Here is a 23845-nt window from a genome sequence, read left to right as displayed (position 1 = left end):
AGCATACTGGATCATATCAACAGGATATGAAGAAAAGTTTGAGCAAACTATTAAAAATAGTTTAATATAAAAAAGAAAACGAATCCTCATTATTCCAGGATCCGTTCTGTCTGTCTGGGTCGGATCCTCCGGATTTAAACGTAAGCAGGAAGTTTCTCTGTACGGAGAGAGAAAGGTGTCAGATGTTTGTGTGAATGAAAAAAAACCTGCATGGGTTTGTGCCAACACAAACGCATTAAACAGCTCATTTATGTCGGTGGGTTTTATTTGCTGCATGCAGAGCAGAATCGTTGGTCCAGCTGGTCCGATTGAAGAACCCCTGCAGAACCGAAGTGTTTATCAATGTGGCATTTTTATGTTATATTTTCTCTCAAGCATTCACACACAGAAACATTCAGCTTCCAGGAAAAGACTGAACACAACCAGCCGCACACTCCAGCTGTGGATCTAATTATCAAATTATCTTCTGTTTTTTAAGTTTTCACTCCAAACCGACACGATTTACCTAAAATTGGTGCATAAACTTCTTCCATTATCTAAACTACATGAAAAAACATCTGAATGTTTGTCACAAATCTTGTCAGGTTTCTAATTTATGAATCCAAAGAAGTAATCCCAGTTCATTATGAACATCAATAAGGTCATTTTGAACTGAGCTGAGCTGGAATAATTCAAACAAAAGTCACAAAATTAATTTATATGTGAAACAGGAAAAACGTCTTGCTGACTAGAAACTCATTTAAAAGGAAAATTTTCACAGAAAAATTAACATCTGCGTTCCTACAAGTTAGATTGTAGGAATGCATAAAATAAAATATGTATTACAAACAGATCTGAGTTCCAATTAAAAAAGTGTTAAAGAAAATAAAACTGTTAGGTCAACAATATAACAGGAGTCAAACTTCCTGTCTTTGCATTTCAGTTTAAAACTTTATTACAGCATTCTGGGAAAAATAGGACTTTTTATTAATGCAGGAGGAGACTGCATAAAGCAGATGAAAAGGCTTTCAGCAGTTTGGATATTTTTAGATTTTTTTGTTCACTTTTTGCACTTTGATTTCCTTTGTGTTCTCTTTTCTCACCTCCTCTGCTGAGTGCATAAATCCATGTATTTTCTCTCTCTGCCTCCATTATGTGGGTGTATGTGTATGCAGCTTGGCTCATGCTTCACAAATCACACATAACATCTTTATTGATACCGTTAGCATTTAAAACGACACCTGAGGTCGTCCTTTAAAAGCTGCATCGATTCTGAGTTTGATAAAAAACAATCTGTGATCCTGTGTGTGAAAATTCTAGGACCTTCCATTCTGATCCGGGTCCGAACCCGCTCCATTTTAACACCAATTATAAACCTGAAATACAGCAGCAGGAAAAGTACAGGTGTGGAAAATGTTTGGCAGGTTTATTGTGCAATATGTTGAAAATGTATCTATTGTTGAGAAACATGTTGGAAGGAGAAAATGCATTGCTCACATTGTTTCTCCTCAACCTCAGATGGAAACTCAACAGATTCACAGAACAAACCAAGAACATTTTGGTTTATAGAAATGAAGCTGCAGCTGCTTGATTCTGCAGGCGACATGTTTGATTTGTCTGATTGATTGTTGCGCAGCAAAGGCGTGAAGATGTCACAGGTTCATTTGAAAAACAAACTGCATCCCAAATAATTAGTTCCAGAGGGAAAGCATCTTGAGAAATGTCCCTCTCCACTCCAACTGTCTCCATTTGGACTCAATCTGGCCTGAATTTTAAAGGTAAAGGAAAATGTATCCAATTTAAAACTCATCTTCACTGAGAGGAAACTTTTTGAGTCCAGCATCACATATTTTCCATCAGAAAACAGCTTCTTATTGATTCCTGGCAGACTGCTTCTCTTTGCTTCCCTTCAGTGAGCTGGCAGAGCGTCTGTTCGTTAGGCTCACCTGCGCTTGGCGCCTCGGAGAATTAAAATGTTAGAAATAAAAAACCTCATCCTGGATTCCTGCTTTCACGACACAAAGCCATGTTTTAGTTCAAATAATCAGTTTCAGGCTGGAAGGAGGAAGTTATTTAAGAGTCGCTACGCTGACTTACAATTTGCCACGTCCAGATTTGTTCTGGTTTTAGTTTAAATGTTTCACAACATGAAGCTAATGTTGGTATCAGACAAAAGCGCTAGTTTGAAAAAAAGTTTTCACATGATGGTTTGATTTATTAAAGGCATTATGCCATGTGAAATTCACCCACTTTTCATAAATCATGAATTATGTGTGATTAATTACATTTTAGAAAATAGAGTTAAATTTCATTCAGACCTTTGGAATAACAGAAAATCTCATAAACACGCCGTTTCTGACGGTGTGAAGTCAAAAAACAAAAACACATGAAACGTGGTGGTGGCAGCATCATGTGACTGCAGAGAAACACTTGGTTGAGTTCCTGCAGCTCTTTGTTTGTTAAATTATTTCTTCAGCTGATAGAAGTCTGACTTTGTAATCGTCTTTATGTGTCTCTGAAGGTTCAGGTCAGATTTCCTGGTTTCTATCTGTAATGACTCCAGATTAAACCTCTTTAGGTCCAAAGATAATAACTTTGATTTTTTTTTTCTTTTTAACTGGAGAAGGTTTTTTTCTCCTCTGTGCGCCGATTTATTCTAAGTATCTACTGAGTGTGTGTGAAGGTTGCTGGCTTTTTGCTGTAAAATTTGACTTTGCCCTTGTCATAACTTTGATTTTGAATAGTTCACAAGGTCCTCCACTGGCTTGTTGGTTTGTTTACTGGGACGACGCCTAAAAGTGTCACCAGTGACAAATTCAGTGCAGAAACTTAACTTTTTATTCCCAACTGAAGGGGCGAAGAGCTGGAGCTGACGCATCATGGATTTTTAACTGCACCTTGAGTACTTTTTTAGCCGCCGTGAACCATCTGTGCACAAAAAGTCATGTGACAGCTGTCACTTCACAGCTTTTTTATTTGAACCAGTTTCTGGAGCAGGTTTCTAAAACTATAAATGTCTGAGTGCAAAAATGTCTTGTGAATCATCGTCAAATTTATTGAAATGTCATAGAAAGGATTTATCCTCAGCTTCATTACTTTGTTCAGGATTGATGATGTTTGTCACATTTTTGAAGGATAGTTTTACACCAATAAGTTCCTTTACTTTTCATAAAGAGAACATGAACATTTCATTTTATTTAACAAAGAAAAGAAGCTCTTTTCAGCCTGAATTAATTTTTCCAACTTGTGCAGCTTTGATTATCTTGTTTCTGCAAGTTTTTCTTTTTAATGTCATCATTGGAATCACTGCTATCAGACTTTTAGTTTTGCTTTTTAATTCTGGGTTGAATCTGATCTATGGAAGGTTTTTTGTGAAACCTGCATGTTTTTTTCTGTGCTTGTCTGTTTTTTTTCCTGATCCTCCTGATTCCTCCAGAAGTTTAAAGCCATTCATGCATTTAGGGAATATCTTGACAATATCTCTGTTGCTTTAAATGTGAGTGAAAAATCTGTAGCTGAATGGACGTGTTGCTGAGGTTCTTAATTACTAGAAATGTTTTGGTTAAAAAATGAAACAGAAGTGTTTTAACTTGTTGTTCTTCCGCTGATTTTATTTGTATAACTGATCAAAACATGTTTCCTATTATTTCTGAGCCAAACATCATTGCAACATTTTCAGATGAAATTTTCTTGTGTGCTCCGCGCAGCGCGCCGTGAGCAGAAACTTAAGGAGGCGCTGCAGTGAGAGGCCTCTTGTATCGCCACATCAGAGCTTAACTGTCAGGCATCCTGCCAGGACAGCTGCACCTGTTTGGAGGACCCGCGGCCGCGGCTACGAGGCGCCTCAGTGGAGCGAGCCGCGAGCGAATACTTCTTCCCAACCTGAAGGTTGAAGCACAAAGAGGCCAGATGGTACAACAGCTACGTTACGATCACAAAGGGTAAGAAAGGATCGGCGCTCCAGTTCTGCTCCAGCAGCTGCTCAGTTTTCTTCTCTCATCACTTCAAATCATTATGATGTTCCTGCAGCAGCTCCTCTGCAAATCAGCCGTTTTATGACACAAAACAAAAATCATGTGGTCAGCTCACAGTATTTCAGTAAAATAGAGGAAAACATTTTCAAATATGCAAAGAAAGCCCATCAATAACTGAATGTACACATAACAGATTTTAAAACTCTTGCATGATTGATGCCCGTTTGATTATACAGAGTAACTGTTATGAAATGCTGCAGCTGATTAGGGATTTTCTCCATATTTCAGCTGGACTGACCGTAGTTGACCTGAACAGATTCTGACCTTTCAGAACGTTTTCTATAGGAGTGTCTACAGTGCTTAAAATCTGTAAATATAATTAATCTTCAACACTAAGAGGAAAGAACAAGCATATTTACTTAGATTGGACCAAATCTAAACATTGAGTTTGTATATTTGTGTTGCAGTTAGAACCCTCTGGGTAAGGCATGAGTTATTCATGGAAAGAAAAACTCCACTTGGCATCTTGTGTGTAAATGAGGCGCATCAGGCGGATGAATAGCAAATAGAAAGTCAGCTGCACTTCCCATTTCAGATGCTTTTTCCTATTTAAATCTCCCAAGAAATTTCGGCGAAGCCGAAGTTTTCACACATGAAGCAGGAACAAAGACGGAGCAACGTAAAGGAAACTAACATCCCAATTATCTTTTCTAGCTCCGGTAAATTAGAACAAATCTGGAGCATAAAGAGAAATTTGGCTGATATTTATTTACATAAAGTTATTTTTCAGTTGCAGCTCTAATTATACTCCAAATTAAAGAGAAGGTGGAAAAACAAAGCATTTGAATTAATACTGCGATCCCAACAGTAAGACGTTAAGTAATTATGATAAATAGATAGTTTTCATTGTAACTAATTAACTCCAAATACAAATACTGCTGGTGGAAACATGAAACATGAGATTAATGCTGCAGGTTTCTCCAGCAGGTGAATCTTTCTGAGTTTCTGCCTGGATTTGAATCTAAGTTTCTGTTTCAGTTCATCCTTTTTCAAGATGTGTTCATCTGAAGATAATAACCTTTATTTAATGAGATTAAAACCTTTTTGTAATCTACAATCTTTTTTCAAGAGCTGTGCATTATAGCAGCAGCACTTACATTCAACCATAAAATAAAATAAACTAATAAAAAATATTAATGACTAACAAAACGATTTGACTTAGGATTTTCATTAACACTTTTCCTTCACAGTCTCACTTTTTCTATCGCTTTAGACTTTTCTAAATGTTAGTAGAGAATATTAAACGCTTCAATGTTTTTCTTCTAATATATTTTTATATACCTAAAATTCCCAAAAACTTGCAATCAAAGTGAAGGTCGCAGGCAAAAAACTAAATCAGATAAGAGAAGCAAAAAACATCTGAAGTTCATCAGTATTTAAAACTGATCCTGGTTCTGAGCTCAAACTGTTTCTCATCACACAGCAGGTAGGTTGTGGCGCTTCGCAGGGCTCAGTGTCGGGCCCAGTTCTCCTCATGTCGGTTAAATATCAGAGAGCACCGTGAAAACTTCCACCGACAGAAAAACCTGGATTACTTTTCCTTTTAATGTCGACGACAGAGGAAATGTTTCCTCTGGACCAGAGGCTGTGAAAGGCAAACTGCTCGGTGACTTTGAGTGGCATTTAATTGGGTTCTGGTAATAAAGCACAGAACGTTGTTGTCGTCCTTGACCAGAACCCGTCCCAGATTAAACAGCTTTCCAGAACTTTTTTCTTTTACCTCCACAATATCATTAAAATTAGACGTTTCCTGTCGCAGTGATTCAGAGAATCCGCCGTGCATTTAATGCTTCAAAGGTAGACGGTAATAATTTACTATCAGAAAGGTAAAAAATGAGTAAAAAGCCTTCAGCTGATCAGAGTTCTGATGGAAATTAACAATCATATTTGTCCTATCTGACCCGTCATTGGCTCCTGTTGAAAGAAATAAAAATTCTTCGTCTCACATGTGAAGCCTTTCATCATAAACGCCGTCGTACATCACAGATTGATTTTCCGTGTTTCTAGCAGAGCAGGTTTACTGGGGATCCTACACATTATTCAGCACCAGGTTTCATTTAATTTAATCCAGCTGAAGGTCTGCAGATAGAACTAGAGTTTATAGATGAGACCTGCAGAACCTCCAGGATTTGAGAGCAGCTGTGGAAGAAAAAGTCAAGATCATAAAATAGGAGACACATTTTTACACCAACATCTGAATAAACTTTACTGCAGATAACTTTAATATTTGGTTTCATTCTTTGAGTTTTTACTGATATAATTGTTACAAAATGCTTTTAATGTGAAAAATATGAACCTTTAATTATTTTTCTTGCTGCATCACATTTTTATTTCTATAAAAGGAGATGATTATCATCTTTTTGATATATTTCTCTTTCCATGCAGTTTTTAGTGTTTGGTGAAACAAAATGTAAAACAAAACACACAACTGTGTAATTCCTGCTTCACACAGTTTTATGCTGATTTTCTCCTGACGCAGCGATTATTGGCCGACTCTAAAGATGATCAGATAATCAATCAGCCAATCAGAAAGCGACACAAACACAAGACAGAATAACTCCCATGATGCCTTTCTGCTGATTTTAAATATTGCCACAGCTTCTGCCTCGTCGGCCATGTTTGTTTTCTCTGAACTCACCTTTGACCTTGAGTCTGTTAGACAAATTCTGTTTATTAGATGAAGACAAATTTGAAACCAGTAAAGATCTACAAAACGTTAAAGAATCCAGTTTAAATGCATCATGTGGTTTCAGTGCCAGTTTCTCTAAAATCTCCGATCAGAGGAAGAACCCGTCCCGCTGAACAGAACCAGAAATGAACAGAACCAAGCTTCATGTTTTTCATATCTTTAATTTGGAAAAAGTCTGCATTGTGCTTGTTTCCATGGTTCTGTTTTATGTTAAAATCTGTCAACGCAGATGAAGTGATTTAAATTTGCGTTTCTGCTGGAGGAGCTGAAACGTTCAGATGTTTGATGAACGGCTCTCTGTCTAACCTCACATTCAGCTGACATTGCTTCAGTCTGGGGTCCTTGTCAGAGAACAGCAGCAACAAAGAAACATTTTAATGTGGAACTGAAAATAACCTCGGAGTTCGACGGAGCGCTTGGACTCAGAGGAGTTGATATATGGATGAAATTATCACAGAGGACATCAAATAAATAAGATCTTTCACTTTTATGGAACCATTTCCTGTTGAACAACATGATGAAGACCAGTAATCCTTCATCAAACACAGAATTAGACGCAGTGACCTGCTGGTCTTCGGGTTTGGGGGGCGCTTCTATTGATTTTTTCTACGTTCTGTCAAGGTCATTGAAATGACGGTAATTGAAGTTATTTAATGGAGCTGCTGGAATATTGTGGAGCAGATGAGAGTCCAGAGGGACTGGCCTGAGGAGATAACTCCTGTTCTGCTCATGGAGGTGTTATTCAGCCAGGAGCCAATAAAATGTAAAGTAAAAAGAGAAAGAAATCATTTAAATTCAATTTTAAATGATTTAACCTTTCACTTCGTCAGGGTGAATGATCTTATTCATCTTTTTCTCTTTTTTTGGTCCTTCAGTCACAACAGCGAGTTTAAAAAAACAAGTCTCACTTTGTGATCATTTTTACTGACGAGGTTTATCATGTTTTTGTCATATTTTATACTTTATTCACATTTTTGTGTGAAATGATCTTTTAACGATGAAAGGTTTTTGTTGCTCTTATGTGAAATATTTTATTGCAGGATATTTGTATGAAATGTGGTCTCCACTGAAAATCTGCGGAATATTTTCTGTTTTACTGCTGAAGCAATAACATTTCTAATAACTTGAATATAAACAGATTTAATGAATGAAACCACATGTAACACATATTGCTATGCAGAATAAACCAGAGGCAGCCAGATTTATTCCCAAAGCCTGTTTATGTTCCTAGAAGCAAACATAAATATAATAAGCATAAATAAATATGATGTCTGGAAGAATCGCTCTGTTGCTTTGCAGCAAGAAGGTTCTGGGTTTGAATCCCAGCCTGGATTCTGGATTGAAACAACCTTTGCACGTTCTCCCGGTGCGTTCTCTCTGGGTACTCCAGCTGCCAACACTGTCAGATTAACAGCAACCAGTTGAGTTAATCTGCCTGTTAGAAAAACAGGAGTTAATTTTTCAAAGTCATCTTCTCACCATGTTATTCATTTATTTGTAAATAACTAAACATTTAATTAACAAGCTAAATATTTAGCTAGCTCGGAGCTAAACGGCTCATTTTGTGTTTGAAGCTGAAATGTTGGACAAGAAAAGAAACGATAATAAAGATGCGATTTGAAAACAGAAGCTTATAAAGCTGTTTGGAAGATGCAGCTTTTATTTTGGTAGTCCACATTTTAACTAAATACTTAGAACTGAGCTAATTATTTAGCTTAAAACTAAATTTAGCAATTTAAGCTGCATCTTCAGTTTGTTTGTTTAAAGCTAAATAAACATTATTTGGCTGTTTAGATGTTCATTTAAAGCTAAATATTAGCTTGGCTATTCAGTTTGAAGCTAAATATTGTGCTAAATATGTAGCTTGCAGGCTGAATATTTAGCTTAACTAATTATTTAATTTGAAGCTAAATGTTTAGCTAAGTATTTATGTTGTTTAATGGCACACCACACCATTCAGTTCAAGCAGCTGAGAGGAAAAGTCTCAGTAATTCCAGGGTATTTTTGTTAATCTGAACACAAACGGTTTCTTTGTCTTATTTAGTTTTTTATCAACATAATTCAGTTAAGCATCTTAATGTCGTATCTTTCTAAATAAAGTGGCATCAGAAGCAGACGCGTCATGTTCCCTTTGGTTCTGTAAACTGCTTATGACTTTTCTCCTAAATCTAGACGCAGTTTATCTGTAATCTGTTCCGCCTTAAACGAAACCTCATTCCTCCTCCTCGTCTCTCCATCCTGCCTTGTTATCACCATTCTTAGACAAGCTTTGTGTCGTCTGGCAGAGTAAGCAGACTCATTGTTGAGGGGAGAATACTCCCTCCTGGCTGGAACTGGAGCCAGTCAGGAGCCGATTCCCTCCAACAGACGCTTTTTTGTTTATTCTGTCGGTTACATTGAAGGATGAGGAATATTCTGTTCTTTGGAGATTTACTGCATCAGAAACATTTCTTTACACTCAGTTGTGAAGAGTTAGAATACATAAAGTTATATAAAGTCCCAAGATGCTGGAAGGCTTTGCTGAGTCAGCCATAAACCCTGCTGCTCATCAGTCAGCAGGCTTTTATTTTGAAACATTGTCTTCCTGTGGCAGACACACTGACATCGAACGGCTTCAAACTGCAGAGCAGAGAGACGCTGGAGCAAACGTAGAAATAAAATGATGCTGAACTGAATCAGTTTCACAAACTCAAACCTCATTTCAAGTTTTTGTCCCGTTTATTTGGACAAAATAAATCTGAGCTGCTGCTTCTAACATGATATTTAAAAATGTTGACAGATGTTCAGAGCAGCAGCAGCGTGTTGTGAGGAAATGCCCTGAGCTACACATCTTAAACAGAGATGAGACTCTGAGAGGAACCGAGCTTCTCCAGATGAAGCTGGGTCTTCTGGGTGGAGGTGAGCCGGATGGAGCGCTCACCTCCACCCGGCTCTTCTTGCTGCAGACCTTCCTCCCTGTGATCGATTCCATCTTTTTGCCCTGCAGCAATCTCTTCAGCAGCCAGCAAGCTCCCTGCGACCCGCTGGACGAACGAACTCCACACGGAGGGAAAAACCCTCAAAAGGCTCTGAAGGGGTTCTGCTGAAGACCGGCTGCAGCTTTGTTGGCTTGGTGAGACTCATCGCCTCACTCAGGCTTTCTGAGACTGAAAGCCATCTGATGGGAGCAGAAATCAATGCATCACACCCTGGCTGAGATCTGTGGAGGTTCTGCTTTTAAAGCGCTGCTGCCTTCTGAAGCAACAAACGGCTCGTCTCTCACTTTTCTCAGCTTGAGCAGCGTTGACTCTGGGGAGGCGGCGGCGCGGTGAGAACCAGGACGGTGACTGATGGGTCCAGGATGGGGAACAGGCAGCTGGAGTGGATAAAACTCCTGAGGACGAAGCAAACGGCTCCGTCACACAACAGCATGAAGACCAGGAACAGGTCAGCTCAATAAATTACAGCAGCAGCAGCAGGTTTGATTTCCACACAGAGTGAAATATTTTACTTATTTCTGTTAATGTTGATTATTACCTGCAGCTGGTAAAAGAATTGGATTTTAGAAAATATTAATATGACTGGAAATTAAAATATTGCATAAAAGTGCAGAACCAACCATGGAGGAGCGACATTCAGCTTCTATATGCCACAGATCTGGAGGTAATGTAGTTTTATTTATTACACATTTTCAGCAACAAGGCAATTCAAACACTGAGTTCCTTTAAATCAAGGCTGAACAGCAGCTGGTTGGTTTATTTACAACCATAATGAAATATTGACCAAAATATGACAGAATGTCTCTTACAGTTGTTGTTTTTATAATGTAAAACTGCTGAAATGTCCCATACAAATATACTTGATTGAATATTTCTTGTGTGTCAGAAAGTGAAATATTTCTGACACATATTGTGATTAATATATCTAATATATTAATCACACAGAGAGAAATATTTCAGGCTTTTATTTCAGTGATTTCGGCTTGTCGGTAAATAAAACCGAACCTCTGCCACGGCTCCTCCTCTCCGCTCAGATTCATCTCCCACCAGTTCACATCTCCCTGAGAAATCAGAATTAACAATAAACGATAAGAAAAGCATCCTGCAGCAGCGCTAATGATTACCCATGATCCTCCTCTCCTTCCTCCACACTCCACCGGGGAGAAGCGGAGTGATGTGGGGTGTGCCTAAAGTTTTCTGCTCAGCCTTATTGCTTTTGTTACCCAAGACAATATTATTATCTGGAGCTGCAGGCCTCACAGCACACAACTTGTAAATAATAAACCATGCTGGACAGAAGCCTGTGAGGCTACTGCTAATCCTGCTATTATTCCACTTTTATTGGTGCTATTTGCTCATTATTCCTCCTCTCCTCTGGCTGAAGAGAGCCGTTAAATTATGCTCAGCCTATTGTTTTCTTCAGAGCAGAACGGCGTTCAGCCTCCATTCCTTTCTGCTGCTTCTCTCCTCGGTTCTGACCACATCGGCGCCTCCAGGCCTCTCAAAATGTCACAGTGGGTGGCAGCAGCTCCTGTCAGACGGGAATTTAATCATACGCACTGAATTTTTTTCTTCCTTTTTTAATTTCCAATATTCTTTTGTACATTAGGACCCGTATCTGACATCAGGATTCAGGCTGTAGCTCTGCATGTGAATGAAATCGACAGAATTATTGGATTCGTGTTTTACAGACGGTGAAATTTCATCCAGCCGTTTCTCTTTCGGACGGAGCGTCGCTGACAAACCTGCAGGTAAAACATCTGAACCCATAAAGGTAAAACATCCAGCTAATGAAACGACCAGAGCTGCCATATGGAGCTTTACCTTTAATTTTCTCCTTGTTAATTTATCCTGTTGTCTTTGTAAACGGTTGGTTCAGTTTTAGCCTGTTTGTAAAATGCTACATAAATAAACTTTACATTGACATTTATTTTCTGTTGCTTTCCGATTCAGTTCAGTATCTTTTCCACAAGTTCTTCATCACCAGAAATCTGCGCTTCTTGCTTCACTGCACAAATCCTTCACTGAAGCAAATTACAGTAATTATGACTTTTTTCCACAGATTTAATGATTATGTGTTGAAGGCAGAGAATCAGTGGAAATTTAAAATCTATCAGACTAAAAACTGCTGTGGAAAAAAATATTTCTCTTCTTAGATTTCTTGTTTTTACTTAAACTTAAATGTTTCAGATTATTAAATTCTAACAGATAACCTGAGAAACTGAAAGCAGATTTTTGTTTCTCTTTGCAGTTGTTCTGTGTGCTTTTATTCTGAAGTTTGTGTTTGTGAAGCTGACAGATTTGTGGGCAGATATTTGATCATGTTTTCAGTTTGGTTGATGTTTGAGCTGCTGCTGATGCAGAAATCAGGTTTTTCTGTTACAGGCTCTTTACTCTGACCTTTGACCTCTCTGACTTATCGCTGTGTTGTCAGGATTTTACCACCAGGCGTTTTGTCCTGTATGTCTTGTCTTTAAATAAACAACGCATCATATTTTGAATTGCAAATTTAAAGAAAATTGCAGCACTGTCATCTCAGAAGATGAATAGTTTGATGTTGTGGAGGGGAGGATGATTTTTAATTTGTAAACATAAGTTTTAACGGTACGGACCCGGACCTGGACCCGGACCGTTAAATGAGGCTCTTCACTTCCTGTTATAAAGTCCAGGATCAACTCCTGCTCAGCAAAAACACAGAATGAACATTTAAACGTCGTCCTTCTAAAGTCGTTGACATTTTACAAACTTGAGATTAGTCTTATTCATAACCAAGTCGGTTTAATTTGTGTAGTGCCAAATGATTTTTACTAAATGCATGAAAGTTTTTATTTTAGCCACTAATCTGTGAGATCAAGCATCTCTGGAGCAGATCTGTTACCGTTGGATAACAGCTGCAACAATCTACATTTTTATTTCAAAGAAATTCTGAACAGATAAAAGATCATGGAGCCAGATCTAAAGAAACCAGAACATCTGAAGTTCTGCAGGCCTCATAAGGTCAGAGGTCATGATCCAACATTAAAAAAAAGAGTTTCAGGGTCAGAACCTCAACTGACCAAAAAAAGAGAAGAAAACAAAACTTCTGAAAAAATATGGGACACAAGTGTAACTAAATCCACACAACACTTAAAAAAATACAAATTAAATTCTCCTGACCATCTGATCCATGTTGGCTGTTCAGTTTTTTCTTTATTCTGATGTTTAAATTATTAAATTTTAAACTCAACTGTCAACAGAACAGAACTCCAGGAACCTTCATCTTTAGTAACTTTAATCCTGCCTTCGTTACAGTAAATGTTTCCTCTGTCCACTTTGCTGCAGTTCTCAGGACATAATTTGGTTTTGTAGGTTTGGTTTGGTTCTTTCAGCATCTTGCGGTCTGCTTTCAGGATGAACCTCCTGTCTGACCAAAGCGAAGCGTCGTTTTGAATTTTTTCCCTTCAGTTACTGATTTCACATCCCTTTCAATCCCAGACGACTCTGAGTCTCTGTCACTTCAACAGTCAGGAGCGCCAGCCTGAAGGTCTGAAGTTTAACCAGGAAAGTTTCCATCAGAATGCTGAGAATCCCTGTTCTCATCATCCTGATGAAGAGTCATTTCCCTCAGTCTGCCTGGGTGGAGTTACTGAAACCAGATGTAGGAGTCTCTTAATTTATCCACCAGAAAGTTAATTTTTTATTACGTTTTACAAAATTGCTTTATGTGTTATTATGTTTATGGAAGCTTTAAGTATTCCTAACAGTTAAATTAAATGTCCAAATAACGTTAATATTAATAATAAAAGATATATTAGCCAGAGAAAAGGGTAGGAAACCAGCAAACAGAGTTGCGTCAAACACAAATTTTGGTTTTGAGGATATTTTGTGAACTTAGTGTTTTTAATGAGCAACTAAACATTTTTTATACATTCAGAAAAATCCCACTTTCATTACCCGGTTGGTGTTGCCCTGAGCTCAAATTATGCAGGAAAAGGATAAAACGTGTCGCTCTCCAGTGGTTGGAAGCTATAATGGATGGAAATCTGTGGTGACAGCCTTCATTAGTCAGCTGGTCAGTCAGTTGGGGGGAAAATGAAGGGCAGAAGAACTTGATTTAATTTTGATGAATAATCCCTTCAGACAAACAGCAAGCAGAGATTTTCTCCAGAAAACTTCTCACATAGAAAATGAGTGGGCAGGTTGTAATGGTACCTTGATACTTTCTCCCAGCCTCTCCAATTATCCTCATCAGTCAGCAGCCATTCTTAAAGCTTGTGCTAGCAGCTAATACAACTGCTGGCTAAGATTGCCTCCCTCTGCTGCTAATGAACTCGAGGCGAACGGGAGTGAAAAGGTAACAGAGGTCCTCACTGTGTGATCACAGCTGCAGTGAAGCACCAATTTACAGCACTGAGTGTCTGCTCTGCATTCAGCTGTACGAGTCACTGTGAACATTGATTTCCCAAAGCTAAGTGGAGAGCACATCCAGCGCCTGGGGCTGGCAATAATCATACGTTAACAAGAAGGCCTGGTGCTGCGAAAACACACAAAATAATGCAAAACGCTGATTTACATGCACTTATTAAAGCTAAGCAACTGACAGTTGGGCAGTAACTAGTTACATTTACTCACATTTCCATGAGTAACTTTTTTGAAGAAATGTACTTTTATGAATATTCTTATTAGTTGAGTAGTTTCATTATGAAGCTTCGCTACTTTTGACTTTTGCTTCAGTAAAGATGTTGAAGTTCTGCTGCTCTTTCTTTAGCATCATTCCTGGGTTCTCTGCTAACTGATGATTAGATTTTAGATCTTAACCCTGACATGCATTTGCAGCATTGGTTGAATCCCAACATGTGAATTTTGAAATGAAAAATAATTTTTTCTGTCAATTTCCATGTTTGAATTTGGTTTTGTTTGATTTCAGAAATTGTTTTAGTCATTTTTGTGAAAATGTTCCCATTTAGTTGAATCCAGATGTGCTGCTTTAGATCTCCATATGTATCATTTCTTAGGTTTTTGTTGATTTGCTTCAAAAAATGAATCTTCTCCATCTTAAAGTGAAATTCAGTGTAGTAACTCAAACCTTTGTCCATTTTGAGAATTTAATTAATCCAAGACTTTCAGAGTTCAGAATAAAAACCTGAAAACGTTTTTTGTCTCTTAGTTTAAAATGGCTGAAAATTCATTCATTATTTTAACTCTTTAAACTCAGATCAGTGGAATAACATGATTTATTTATTTTTCTGGATTGTTAGTACACACCTGTAAATATTAATTATTTTTAATAATGTATATTTTTTGACTCAACTTGATTTTACTCTGAAGGTGTGACTGACGTTCATTTCTCTGATCTAAACAGGAAATAGATTAAATCCTGAGTTTTTATCATGTTAAATAACTGATGATCCAATAAATTGGAATTAATAAAAGGTTTGTCTGTTCAGAGTTTTCAGCATTCCTTGTTTTGACGGCTTCCTCAGCTTCATCTCAGCCTGTTCCTCTCTGACCTTTGACCTCTAACATGCCTGCTGTCCAGCTGTGATTGGGCTGAATGTGAAACGCTCAGACGGTTCCATCTGAAAGTTTCTGAACTCTCCTTCCTCGTTCTGATGCTCGCTCTCAACCTGAGCCCCGACATGGTTTCCATGGCAACTGCTCCTTTGTTTCTGTTTCTTTGTCCAAATTTCTGCTGGTTTGGTTTGAGGGTCAGAGATTGATGCTGTTCGGGGTCAAAACGTTTACATGGTGAGAAACGAACCTACCAGCCAGGTGGCATTAGGGAATTAATTTTAGTTAATTGTGATAGAAATAAAATGTGTGTAGATCAGCAACCTGCAGCTGTGATGCTCTTAATAACTTTGGATTAAAATAAGAACCAGCTAAGATTTCTACATATAGTTATAACAGCAGCAGGCTTTTTCTGTTTTCTCTTTTTTTAAAGTCAAATCATTGTTCTGCATTTCCATAACAAAGTTTTAGTAATGTTTGTCTAGATTTGTTTGTCATTTACTAGTATTTCGCCTTTTGTCCATAAATATTAACAACTAAACATTATTTTATTTACTTTAAAACATAAAAATGCAAAATATAATGGTGGTTATTTAAAAAGAAAACAGCAAATTTCCACAAACAGCTTTTAATCAGAAATTATTCATCTTTTTTAATGTAACGTGGTTTAAAACTGGAGGTTAAAAAATGTCTTTCAGGTTTAAATTAATCTCATTTCTGGATTTGGTGTAAAATAGTTTGTTGTGTAAAACGGTTAGAGACTGAAAATGGCTTTTATTGTCATTGTTCTTGTAACTTAGCGTGTAGCATTTAATGTGACCAGACAGGCTCTGGTAAGAAAGACTTTCTGCCTGATGAGGGTTTGCTCAAATGGTTGCTGTGAATGTCGTCGCTCCTCCACGTTTGTCCTTGCTGGTTTTCTCCACTGATCAGAAATCTGGCAGAAATGTGAGAACTGAGTGATTAAGAGAAGAGAAAGGTCAGTTTGTAGAAAATGGAGCGTGGAATGGTTGTTAGCTCTGTGATGAAATCTTGGCTGTGCAACAGAATGAGTGTCAGAGCAGCAGGTTGTACTTTAGCAGAGGATCAGAGTATTGAACACACTGCAGAGTTCACCAGCTGAGATACGCTTCTTCAAGAAAATATCAAACTCTGAGAGGGAATATTAAAGCTTTCATTATTAAATCATTAGATTATAAAATCAACTACATTTGCAAATGCATTTTGTAATAGAAAAAAAGCTGATTTTACAGAAAATGAATGAAATATTTATATTTGCATTGTCACCATAAACTCACCACTAAATATTCTCGTAAACATTTTGACAGTAGACGCCATGCATCTCCTTTTGCCAATTCAGAAGAAAAAAATCTATATAAACGCATAAAAACTACAATGTCTGAATGAAAAACAGAAAATCTAAGAATAAAATCCATAATCGAGGAGACGGAAAATTTAATTTGGTTTTCCCAGCAGGTCTGACAAGTCAGATTTATCTTGTCTACCGTCGGGAGGTTCCTGTCTGAGGCGGAGGAGCTTTAGAAAGCTTCCTCTAATAGAAAGTCACATTTTTGTCAAAATCTTTCTTTCTGCTAAAACCACCTGATATTTAAGCTGCATTGTTCTTGTGAAACACGGAGCTTTCTGTCATTATGCTGTTTAAAGTTTATGAACTCGTCAAACTGCAGGAGGTTTTCCACAGAAAGACACAAACAGTTTGTGTTTGATGAACGTCTTTATCTTTGGTCAGAAAACTCTTTTCACTCCAACCCTCCTGTCAACCTTAATTTGGAGCCTCTCAGGTGTCAACATGCTCTCTCTCTCTCTCTCTCTCTCTCTCTCTCTCTCTCTCTCTCTCTCTCTCTCTCTCTCTCTCTCTCTCTCTCTCTCTCTCTCTCTCTCTCTCTCTCTCTCTCTCTCTCTCTCTCTCTCTCTCTCTCTCTCTCTCTCTCTCTCTCTCTCTCTCTCTCTCTCTCTCTCTCTCTCTCTCTCTCTCTCTCTCTCTCTCTCTCTCTCTCTCTCTCTCTCTCTCTCTGTTGACTCATTCTTGCAGCAAACCATGGAAGCTCTTGGCTCTTAAACCAGCTTTTCATTCTTCACTTTTTCCTGCTTTATACTGAAGAAACAACTTCAGAGGCTGCATTTGCAGCAGTTCAGTTCTCTTTAATTCAACTCCAGTTCAGTTCTCTTTAATCCAGCTCCAGTTCAGTTCTCTTTAATCCACCTCCAGTCAGTCTCTTAATCAGCTCCAGTTCAGTTCTCTTTAATCCAACTCCAGTTCAGTTCTCTTTAATCCACCTCCAGTTCAGTTCTCTTTAATCCAGCTCCAGTTCAGTTCTCTTTAATCCACCTCCAGTTCAGTTCTCTTTAATCCAGCTCCAGTTCAGTTCTCTTTAATCCAGCTCCAGTTCAGTTCTCTTTAATCCAGCTCCAGTTCAGTTCTCTTTAATCCAGCTCCAGTTCAGTTCTCTTTAATCCACCTCCAGTTCAGTTCTCTTTAATCCACCTCCAGTCCGTTTACATGGAAAGTTCGGTTCGTTTGGTGTGAATGCGTAATAAAAGTAAAAAATTGAACTCTGGTTCTGCAAACCTCAGTCTGTGTTCAGTTGAAGTGAACACTGGTTCGGTTTGAATGCGTATGTGAACGCCAAGCGGACCAGAGGCCGCTCCAGAACAGGAAGTGGACTACAATGCAGGGCATTCTGGGTAAATACAACCAAAACAAATGTGCTAGCCTAGCACTAGCAGGAGAAATGGTTCATCATCTTTTACCAAAAACAAGACAAATGCTAAAATCTGATTCCTTTTTGGTTTACACTTTGCGCTCATGTCTTCACGTCGTTTCCTGCAGTGGTTCTTGGTGCAGCGCCGCCACAGGCCAGGAGGGGAACAGGTTTTTCTAATGGTTTGGTTTGTTTGACTCACAGCAGTGAGAAAAAGAACCAGCAGCTGGAAATGTTGCAGCCTGGTCTACCGGACCACCAGCTGTGACACACAGAGTTTATGAACATGTTTTTCTGTCCATCATATTTAGCTTGAAGGTGTTTTCACACTGACCCGCCTGGTCCGTTTTAAATGGACCAGCCTTTTTTCACTCCTTGTTCAGCTGTTACTCCAGCGACTCTTGGTGCCGACCAACCAGCTGGACCCAGGTCCATTTTTAGTGCTGGTCTCAGTTCACTTTTGGTGAGAATAAAACCTGACCCGGCGGCAGGAATCTGCGTCTTTTTGGACTTAACGAGCCACCGTTGCTGGGCATCATGGTAAAAACGAACCCTTTGGTGTTGCTAACGCTAAGACTGGATGTACTGATTGGACCGGAACCAGACCTAGTGACGCTGCTGGTCGTTTACTGGCGCCGTTCCACAGTTAGAAATATAACTTTATGAAAAGTTGAATGAGCTGCTCTTGACTTTCAAAACGGTTTTGCAGTTGGAATAAAATCACATTTTCAGAGCAGAAATTCAACCAGCATTTCCAAACTTCCAAACTTTCCTCTGGGTTTGTCTCGTCATTTCCGTCCAAAGGGAGGAAAGTTTGTTTCCAAATGAGTCGGCTTACAAAAAAGAACAATATAGAAGGAAACCGGACCAAATGATGAAAATAAAGCTTCTGCTGTGAATACACCCTAAATATTTTTTATGTTTCCAATCTAGAGAAACATAAAACGTCTACATTTATGTTCATGAAGCCGCTGAAGTTATTTTGAATCTGCGTTGATCTAAACGCATCAATCTGAAATTATCAGCTGCTAACTGCTCCTCTGAGATACTCGCATTAGTTTGTGTCAATATGTTCACCTCAGAGCGTCGGGTGAACCTTCCTCTCATGAGGAGGAGTCGATTGGCCCAGAGAGGCCGCTCCTCTCCTCCTGCTCATGTGTCATCTGCAATATCCTCAGCCAGCGTTTGAGAGGAAGTGCTCCTTTCATGGGGCGCCGCGCCGATCTTCCTCCCTGCTAACGGCGTCTCCTGCGTTCCAGGAGAATTCCTGGCTGGTTTTAAATGAGAGCCAGCTGACTCCCTTCAGGACATGTGGATGAACCGAAGCGTTGCTGCTGTTCAGGCGGAGCTGAAAGATCTGCACAGGAAGCTACAGGTGCAGCTTTCACTGGAGAAAATGCATCGGAAAAAAACTAAAGTACATGTAATCCTGTCATTTCTGATCCATTACAGACTGATTATTTCCATTATCAGTTATGAAAGCCTCATTTTGTTAATCATTTTTATGAAGGAAATGATCTGAGTCATGTAATTGTGGAAAAAGTCAAGGACACATGAAGGACAGGATGTTTGCAGTTTCCATCTTGATTTTTTTTTTTATTTCAGTTCATTTTTAATATTTATTCATGTTTTGTTGGTTATTATTCTGTTTTCTTTGTTTCCTTTTGCAGGAGAAAAACCTGCAGGACAGAGATTATTGATCAAACTGATCAATAATCTAAAATTACCAACAATCCAAACTGAACAAGCAGCAAAGAAATGAACTGACCGGAAATAAACTACTGAGAAATAATCAATGGATCATGAAAACATTTTACTTTTTCACCTTTTAAAAATGTATTTGTTCTGTAGTAACCACAATTCTGGCATTAATGAGGTACAGTTATTTTTATTTTGATCTACATTTGAACAGTTCCAGGATTTGAACAGTTCCAGGATTTGAACAGTTCCAGGATTTGAACAGTTCCAGGATTTGAACAGTTCCAGGATTTGAACAGTTCCAGTATTTGAACAGTTCCAGGATTTGAACAGTTCCGGTATTTGAACAGTTCCTGTATTTGAACGGTTCCAGGATTTGAACAGTTTCGGTATTTGAACAGTTCCAGGATTTGAACAGTTCCTGTATTTGAACAGTTTTGGTATTTGAACAGTTCCAGGATTTGAACAGTTCCGGTATTTGAACAGTTCCCTGTGAATCAGCTCATCTGCAGGGTCCAGTCCAAACACGCTGAAGCGTCTCGTCCTTTGCTCTTTTGCGCTGCATGTGTTGCTAACAGAGATGCAGCCGTGTTGACAGGTGAGAGATTTACTGTCAGTCCATGTTTGTTCCAGCTGATATGATCACGTATGTACAGATCACAACATGTTGGCTTCACTCTCTTTTCATTTTCTTATCTGCGGTTTGAGTTTTCCAACAAATTCAAGATGATTAGTTTTTATTCCAGGTAAATTGATTTCTTGATTTTCATTTTGAAGCAGGCAGCTCCACAGGCACACAGTCTGTGCATTAGCAGAGGTGGCGGCTCTGAGAGGTAATGGAGCGAACAAAATGCTAAATTTGTTTCATTCTGTGCTGAGTGGTGGAAGCAAAGAGACGAGTTTGGCTCGTCTTTTTCCTGAGCTGACCTTTGCAAAGCAGCAGCTCACCGCAGTTCACCTACCACTTCTACACTGAAAGGGAAAAGCTCCACGGGGTGTGTGTGTGTGTGTGTGTGTGTGTGTGTGTGTGTGTGTGTGTGTGTGTGTGTGTGTGTGTGTGTGTGGTAGAGCAGGCAGGACAAAAACAGTGACTGATAGATGGAGTAAATCCAGGATTTCAAAGTCTTGTTTCTGACGCTGCTTTGCGTCAGTTTTTCAAAATGCAAAGGTGAAGGTGATATTCCTGTATCAATAAACTGTCAATTCTCTTTTATAATTATGAATTATTGCCTCCATAAGGACGTCAAAGCAAACCAACATGAAATATTTATTTTTCTGACTGCCTTACTGTCGGCTCCTGAACATTTACTTCTGTTTTTGTGATTATTAGTTTTAGAAATTGATGTATTTTTGTTTCTTTTGCTATAAACTGAAACGACGTCCAAGTTTAGGATGTTTTGCTAAGGATCATAATGTATTTCAGATTTTGATTTGTTTTAGGTGACTCGGTCATTCATGTTTCACAAAGTTACAAAAAATACCCTTAAGTGTTTTTAATTTTTAGTTTGTTGACACATTTTCTGATTTTTGTCTTGAAAGCTGTCATATCAACAGACTAATCCTGATGTTTTTATTTTTTCCTCGCTGCCAAAGTTTTCAGGAAGAGACTTGGGCTCCTAGTTTGTGTGTTTCAGTTTTGCAGGCGCTGTCGTTTAGACAAACGGTTTTCCTTTGTCGTTTAGCACATTTAGTCATTTGTGTGACATTTATTGTTCTGGAAGCAGATGGTGTGAGTCTCGGTTACAAGTTTGTGACACCCTAAGGATTCACTGCGTCGATCACACCAACATGTCTGCCACGTTTGGCTTTTATGTCGATGACATATGAGCTGTATTACAGCAGAGGTATAAAAAGCAAATCATTCTTTAACCAGCTTATTGCCAGCATATCTTGAATGGTTGCGTGTTATTTCTAGCATTTGGCTTTAGTGTCTATAAAGTCCCAGATGTTTGGATTTTATTTTTACAGGATGTAAATTAAACTTTTTAAACTTTGCAACAAATGTCAAAACTTTTCTTCATCCTTGATTTTAAGAGGACAGTCGAGGATTTTGATCAGCTTTATTTTTCTGAATATATTTTTAAAAACAGCAGATTCACCTTGAAGAGCAGAAGAAAACTCACTTTAAAATAACACACACACACACCAATCTACATTTAGGAAGGGACTTTAAACAGGCTTGAAAGCTGATGGAAAAACATTTGGACTACAAAATGAAATGGCATCAGCATGTGACATATAAATCAGCTTCCTACAGCTTTTCCATTATGTCCTGCTTAATGATCCCAGAGAAATTCATGTGCCTTCCCAGCATTTCTGTCTGATTTGACAAAGATATGAAACATGCACACACCCTGCACACGTGCACCATGATGCATATCCGTCTGGATAAATTAAAGTCTAATGAAGGAGTGTGTGTGTGTGTGTGTGTACGTACCTGTTACATGTGACCTCACACTCTTCAGAAAGCAACCAGTGCTAGCCTTTACTCCTGTAAAGCTCGTCTTGTTGGTAGCCTGAGTTGAGTTCACTTTAAAAATGGTCAGAAGCTCCTGCACAATCCAACAAGGAAACGATCCAAACTTTCTGTTTTAAACTTTTAATGAGGACAGAAAACGGCGATGATAGCAGCCGTCAGTCCGAACAGCCGGCAGCTGAATTCACCGATTTACAGAGAATACTTTTTACAAGGAGATTAACGTTCATCTTCTTAATAAGTAAGATTAATAAGATGCAATCAAATAATGATGCATTATGGAGACAGTGCCCGTCTAATCATTAGTAACCGTGGAGAAAAAAAACTGGTTAGCATCTAGACTTTTCTGTGTTTTAAGTTTTCTCTGTAAGAGGAAACATCGTTTGTGACGTATTGGAATAAATCCTGAATTCAGACAAAGTCAGTGATTTGATCCAATCAACCAACATGTCAGGAGGTTTGGGTCGGTTTCCAGTGCTGCTCTCTGTGACAGCCTCCTGGTTTCACTGGGAAGCAGTGAGACGCATCATCTGTAGAAAATGAAAGATTTAGTTTCACAAACGTTCATCAGAGGAAACAGGAAGTTGGATGCATTTTATCCAAAGTCTTTCTGTGAAGCTGCTGTGGTATGTATATTGTATATTATGTATATACACATAACCTGCATTTTAACTCGAGTCGAGCAAATCTCAATCTCGTTGTAATCTGTTGATGACAATGACAAATAAATCTTATCTTATCTGGTTGGTTGGGTTTTTTTACACCTTCTTGGAGTCGAGCGTTTCCAGGACTCAGATCCTGATCTAATGCAGGAGTTCTGCCACGATGGAAAGCAGTCGGGTTTCCGTTTTCCTCAGTGCTGGGAAAACGAGGAAGTTGTTGATGAAGAAGTGCCGAGTCATGGCGGCCGAGCTAAAAGCTAAAAAGCTTATTGGCATTAAATTAAAGCTAAACCATGGGTTGCAATGGCCTAGCCAAAGTCCAGATCTAAATCCAACTTAGAATCTGTAGTCAGAGTTGAAACCTGATGTTCTCCATCCAGCCTGACATAAAGTAAAAATAAAAGATGTGTCCACTTTAAAGACAAAAGCATGATCTGCTCTCCAGATACCTGTAGAAAGATAACCGTCAGTCTCACCCTGGGGTTGATGCTGTTTATTCCAAGTGTTATTAATGTAGCTTTATGTTCCACGTTCCGCCATAAATTGCCTCTCAGAGGACATTAAAGTTTAAGTGCCAGCCGTTGGCAACAAGATCCTCATATTAAACATCAGCCAACATCTAGCAGCTCCTCCCTGTTTCATCCACACTTTGCAAACTGCTGAATATTTTGCGGATCCTCTGGTGATCCTAGATGAACCGTCGCTAAAGACAAATTGAGGAAATGCCTGTTTTTAGAGGCAGGCCAGTCTGGGCAGAGCGCTGGACGAACCTGAGGATGGATAATCTGGAATAATCTCACTGGACTCACCAGATTTATCTGAGGAGAGTTCTGCTTTTTTTCTGCTCTTGTTTGGACTTCTAAACTAATCTAGTCTGTTTTTTATAAATTCTTCATTTCTTGCTTTTTGTCACAACAAATTTAGATTTTGAAACTAGATGCTATGATGTGACAAATTTTTATTAAATGATGTTTTGATCCTTTTTGTAGTTTGAGATAGTTTGATAGTTTGAGATTTCAGAAACTTCAGAGTGAAGCAGGAAATATTCACTAAAGTATTACTCTGCATCAGTGGAGGGTTATTTATACTAGTTTAGCATTTTACTGTAAAAATTCA

The 23845-nt window shown here is 38.6% G+C and overlaps 1 long non-coding RNA gene across 2 annotated transcripts in view; it reads left to right on the top strand.

Annotated features, from left to right (window-relative positions):
• Window positions 1-9637: 9637 nt before the first annotated feature.
• The window catches only part of LOC111606819, a 35487-nt gene continuing 21279 nt past the window's right edge, over window positions 9638-23845 (top strand). Inside the window, exons 1-3 of one of the 2 annotated variants that reach the window (XR_002752252.1) lie at window positions 9638-9814; window positions 9974-10128; window positions 11372-11431. This is a non-coding gene — a long non-coding RNA (uncharacterized LOC111606819). Of the gene's footprint in view, window positions 9815-9973; window positions 10129-11371; window positions 11518-23845 lie in introns of those variants that run through there. The other variant, XR_002752251.1, reaches the window with a different exon arrangement.

Source organism: Xiphophorus maculatus, chromosome 23 (genome assembly GCF_002775205.1).
Source record: "Xiphophorus maculatus strain JP 163 A chromosome 23, X_maculatus-5.0-male, whole genome shotgun sequence".
NCBI classification, from domain to species: domain Eukaryota; kingdom Metazoa; phylum Chordata; class Actinopteri; order Cyprinodontiformes; family Poeciliidae; genus Xiphophorus; species Xiphophorus maculatus.
Note: the sequence above shows the minus strand (reverse complement) of the source record. Positions and strands in the feature narration are given on the sequence as shown.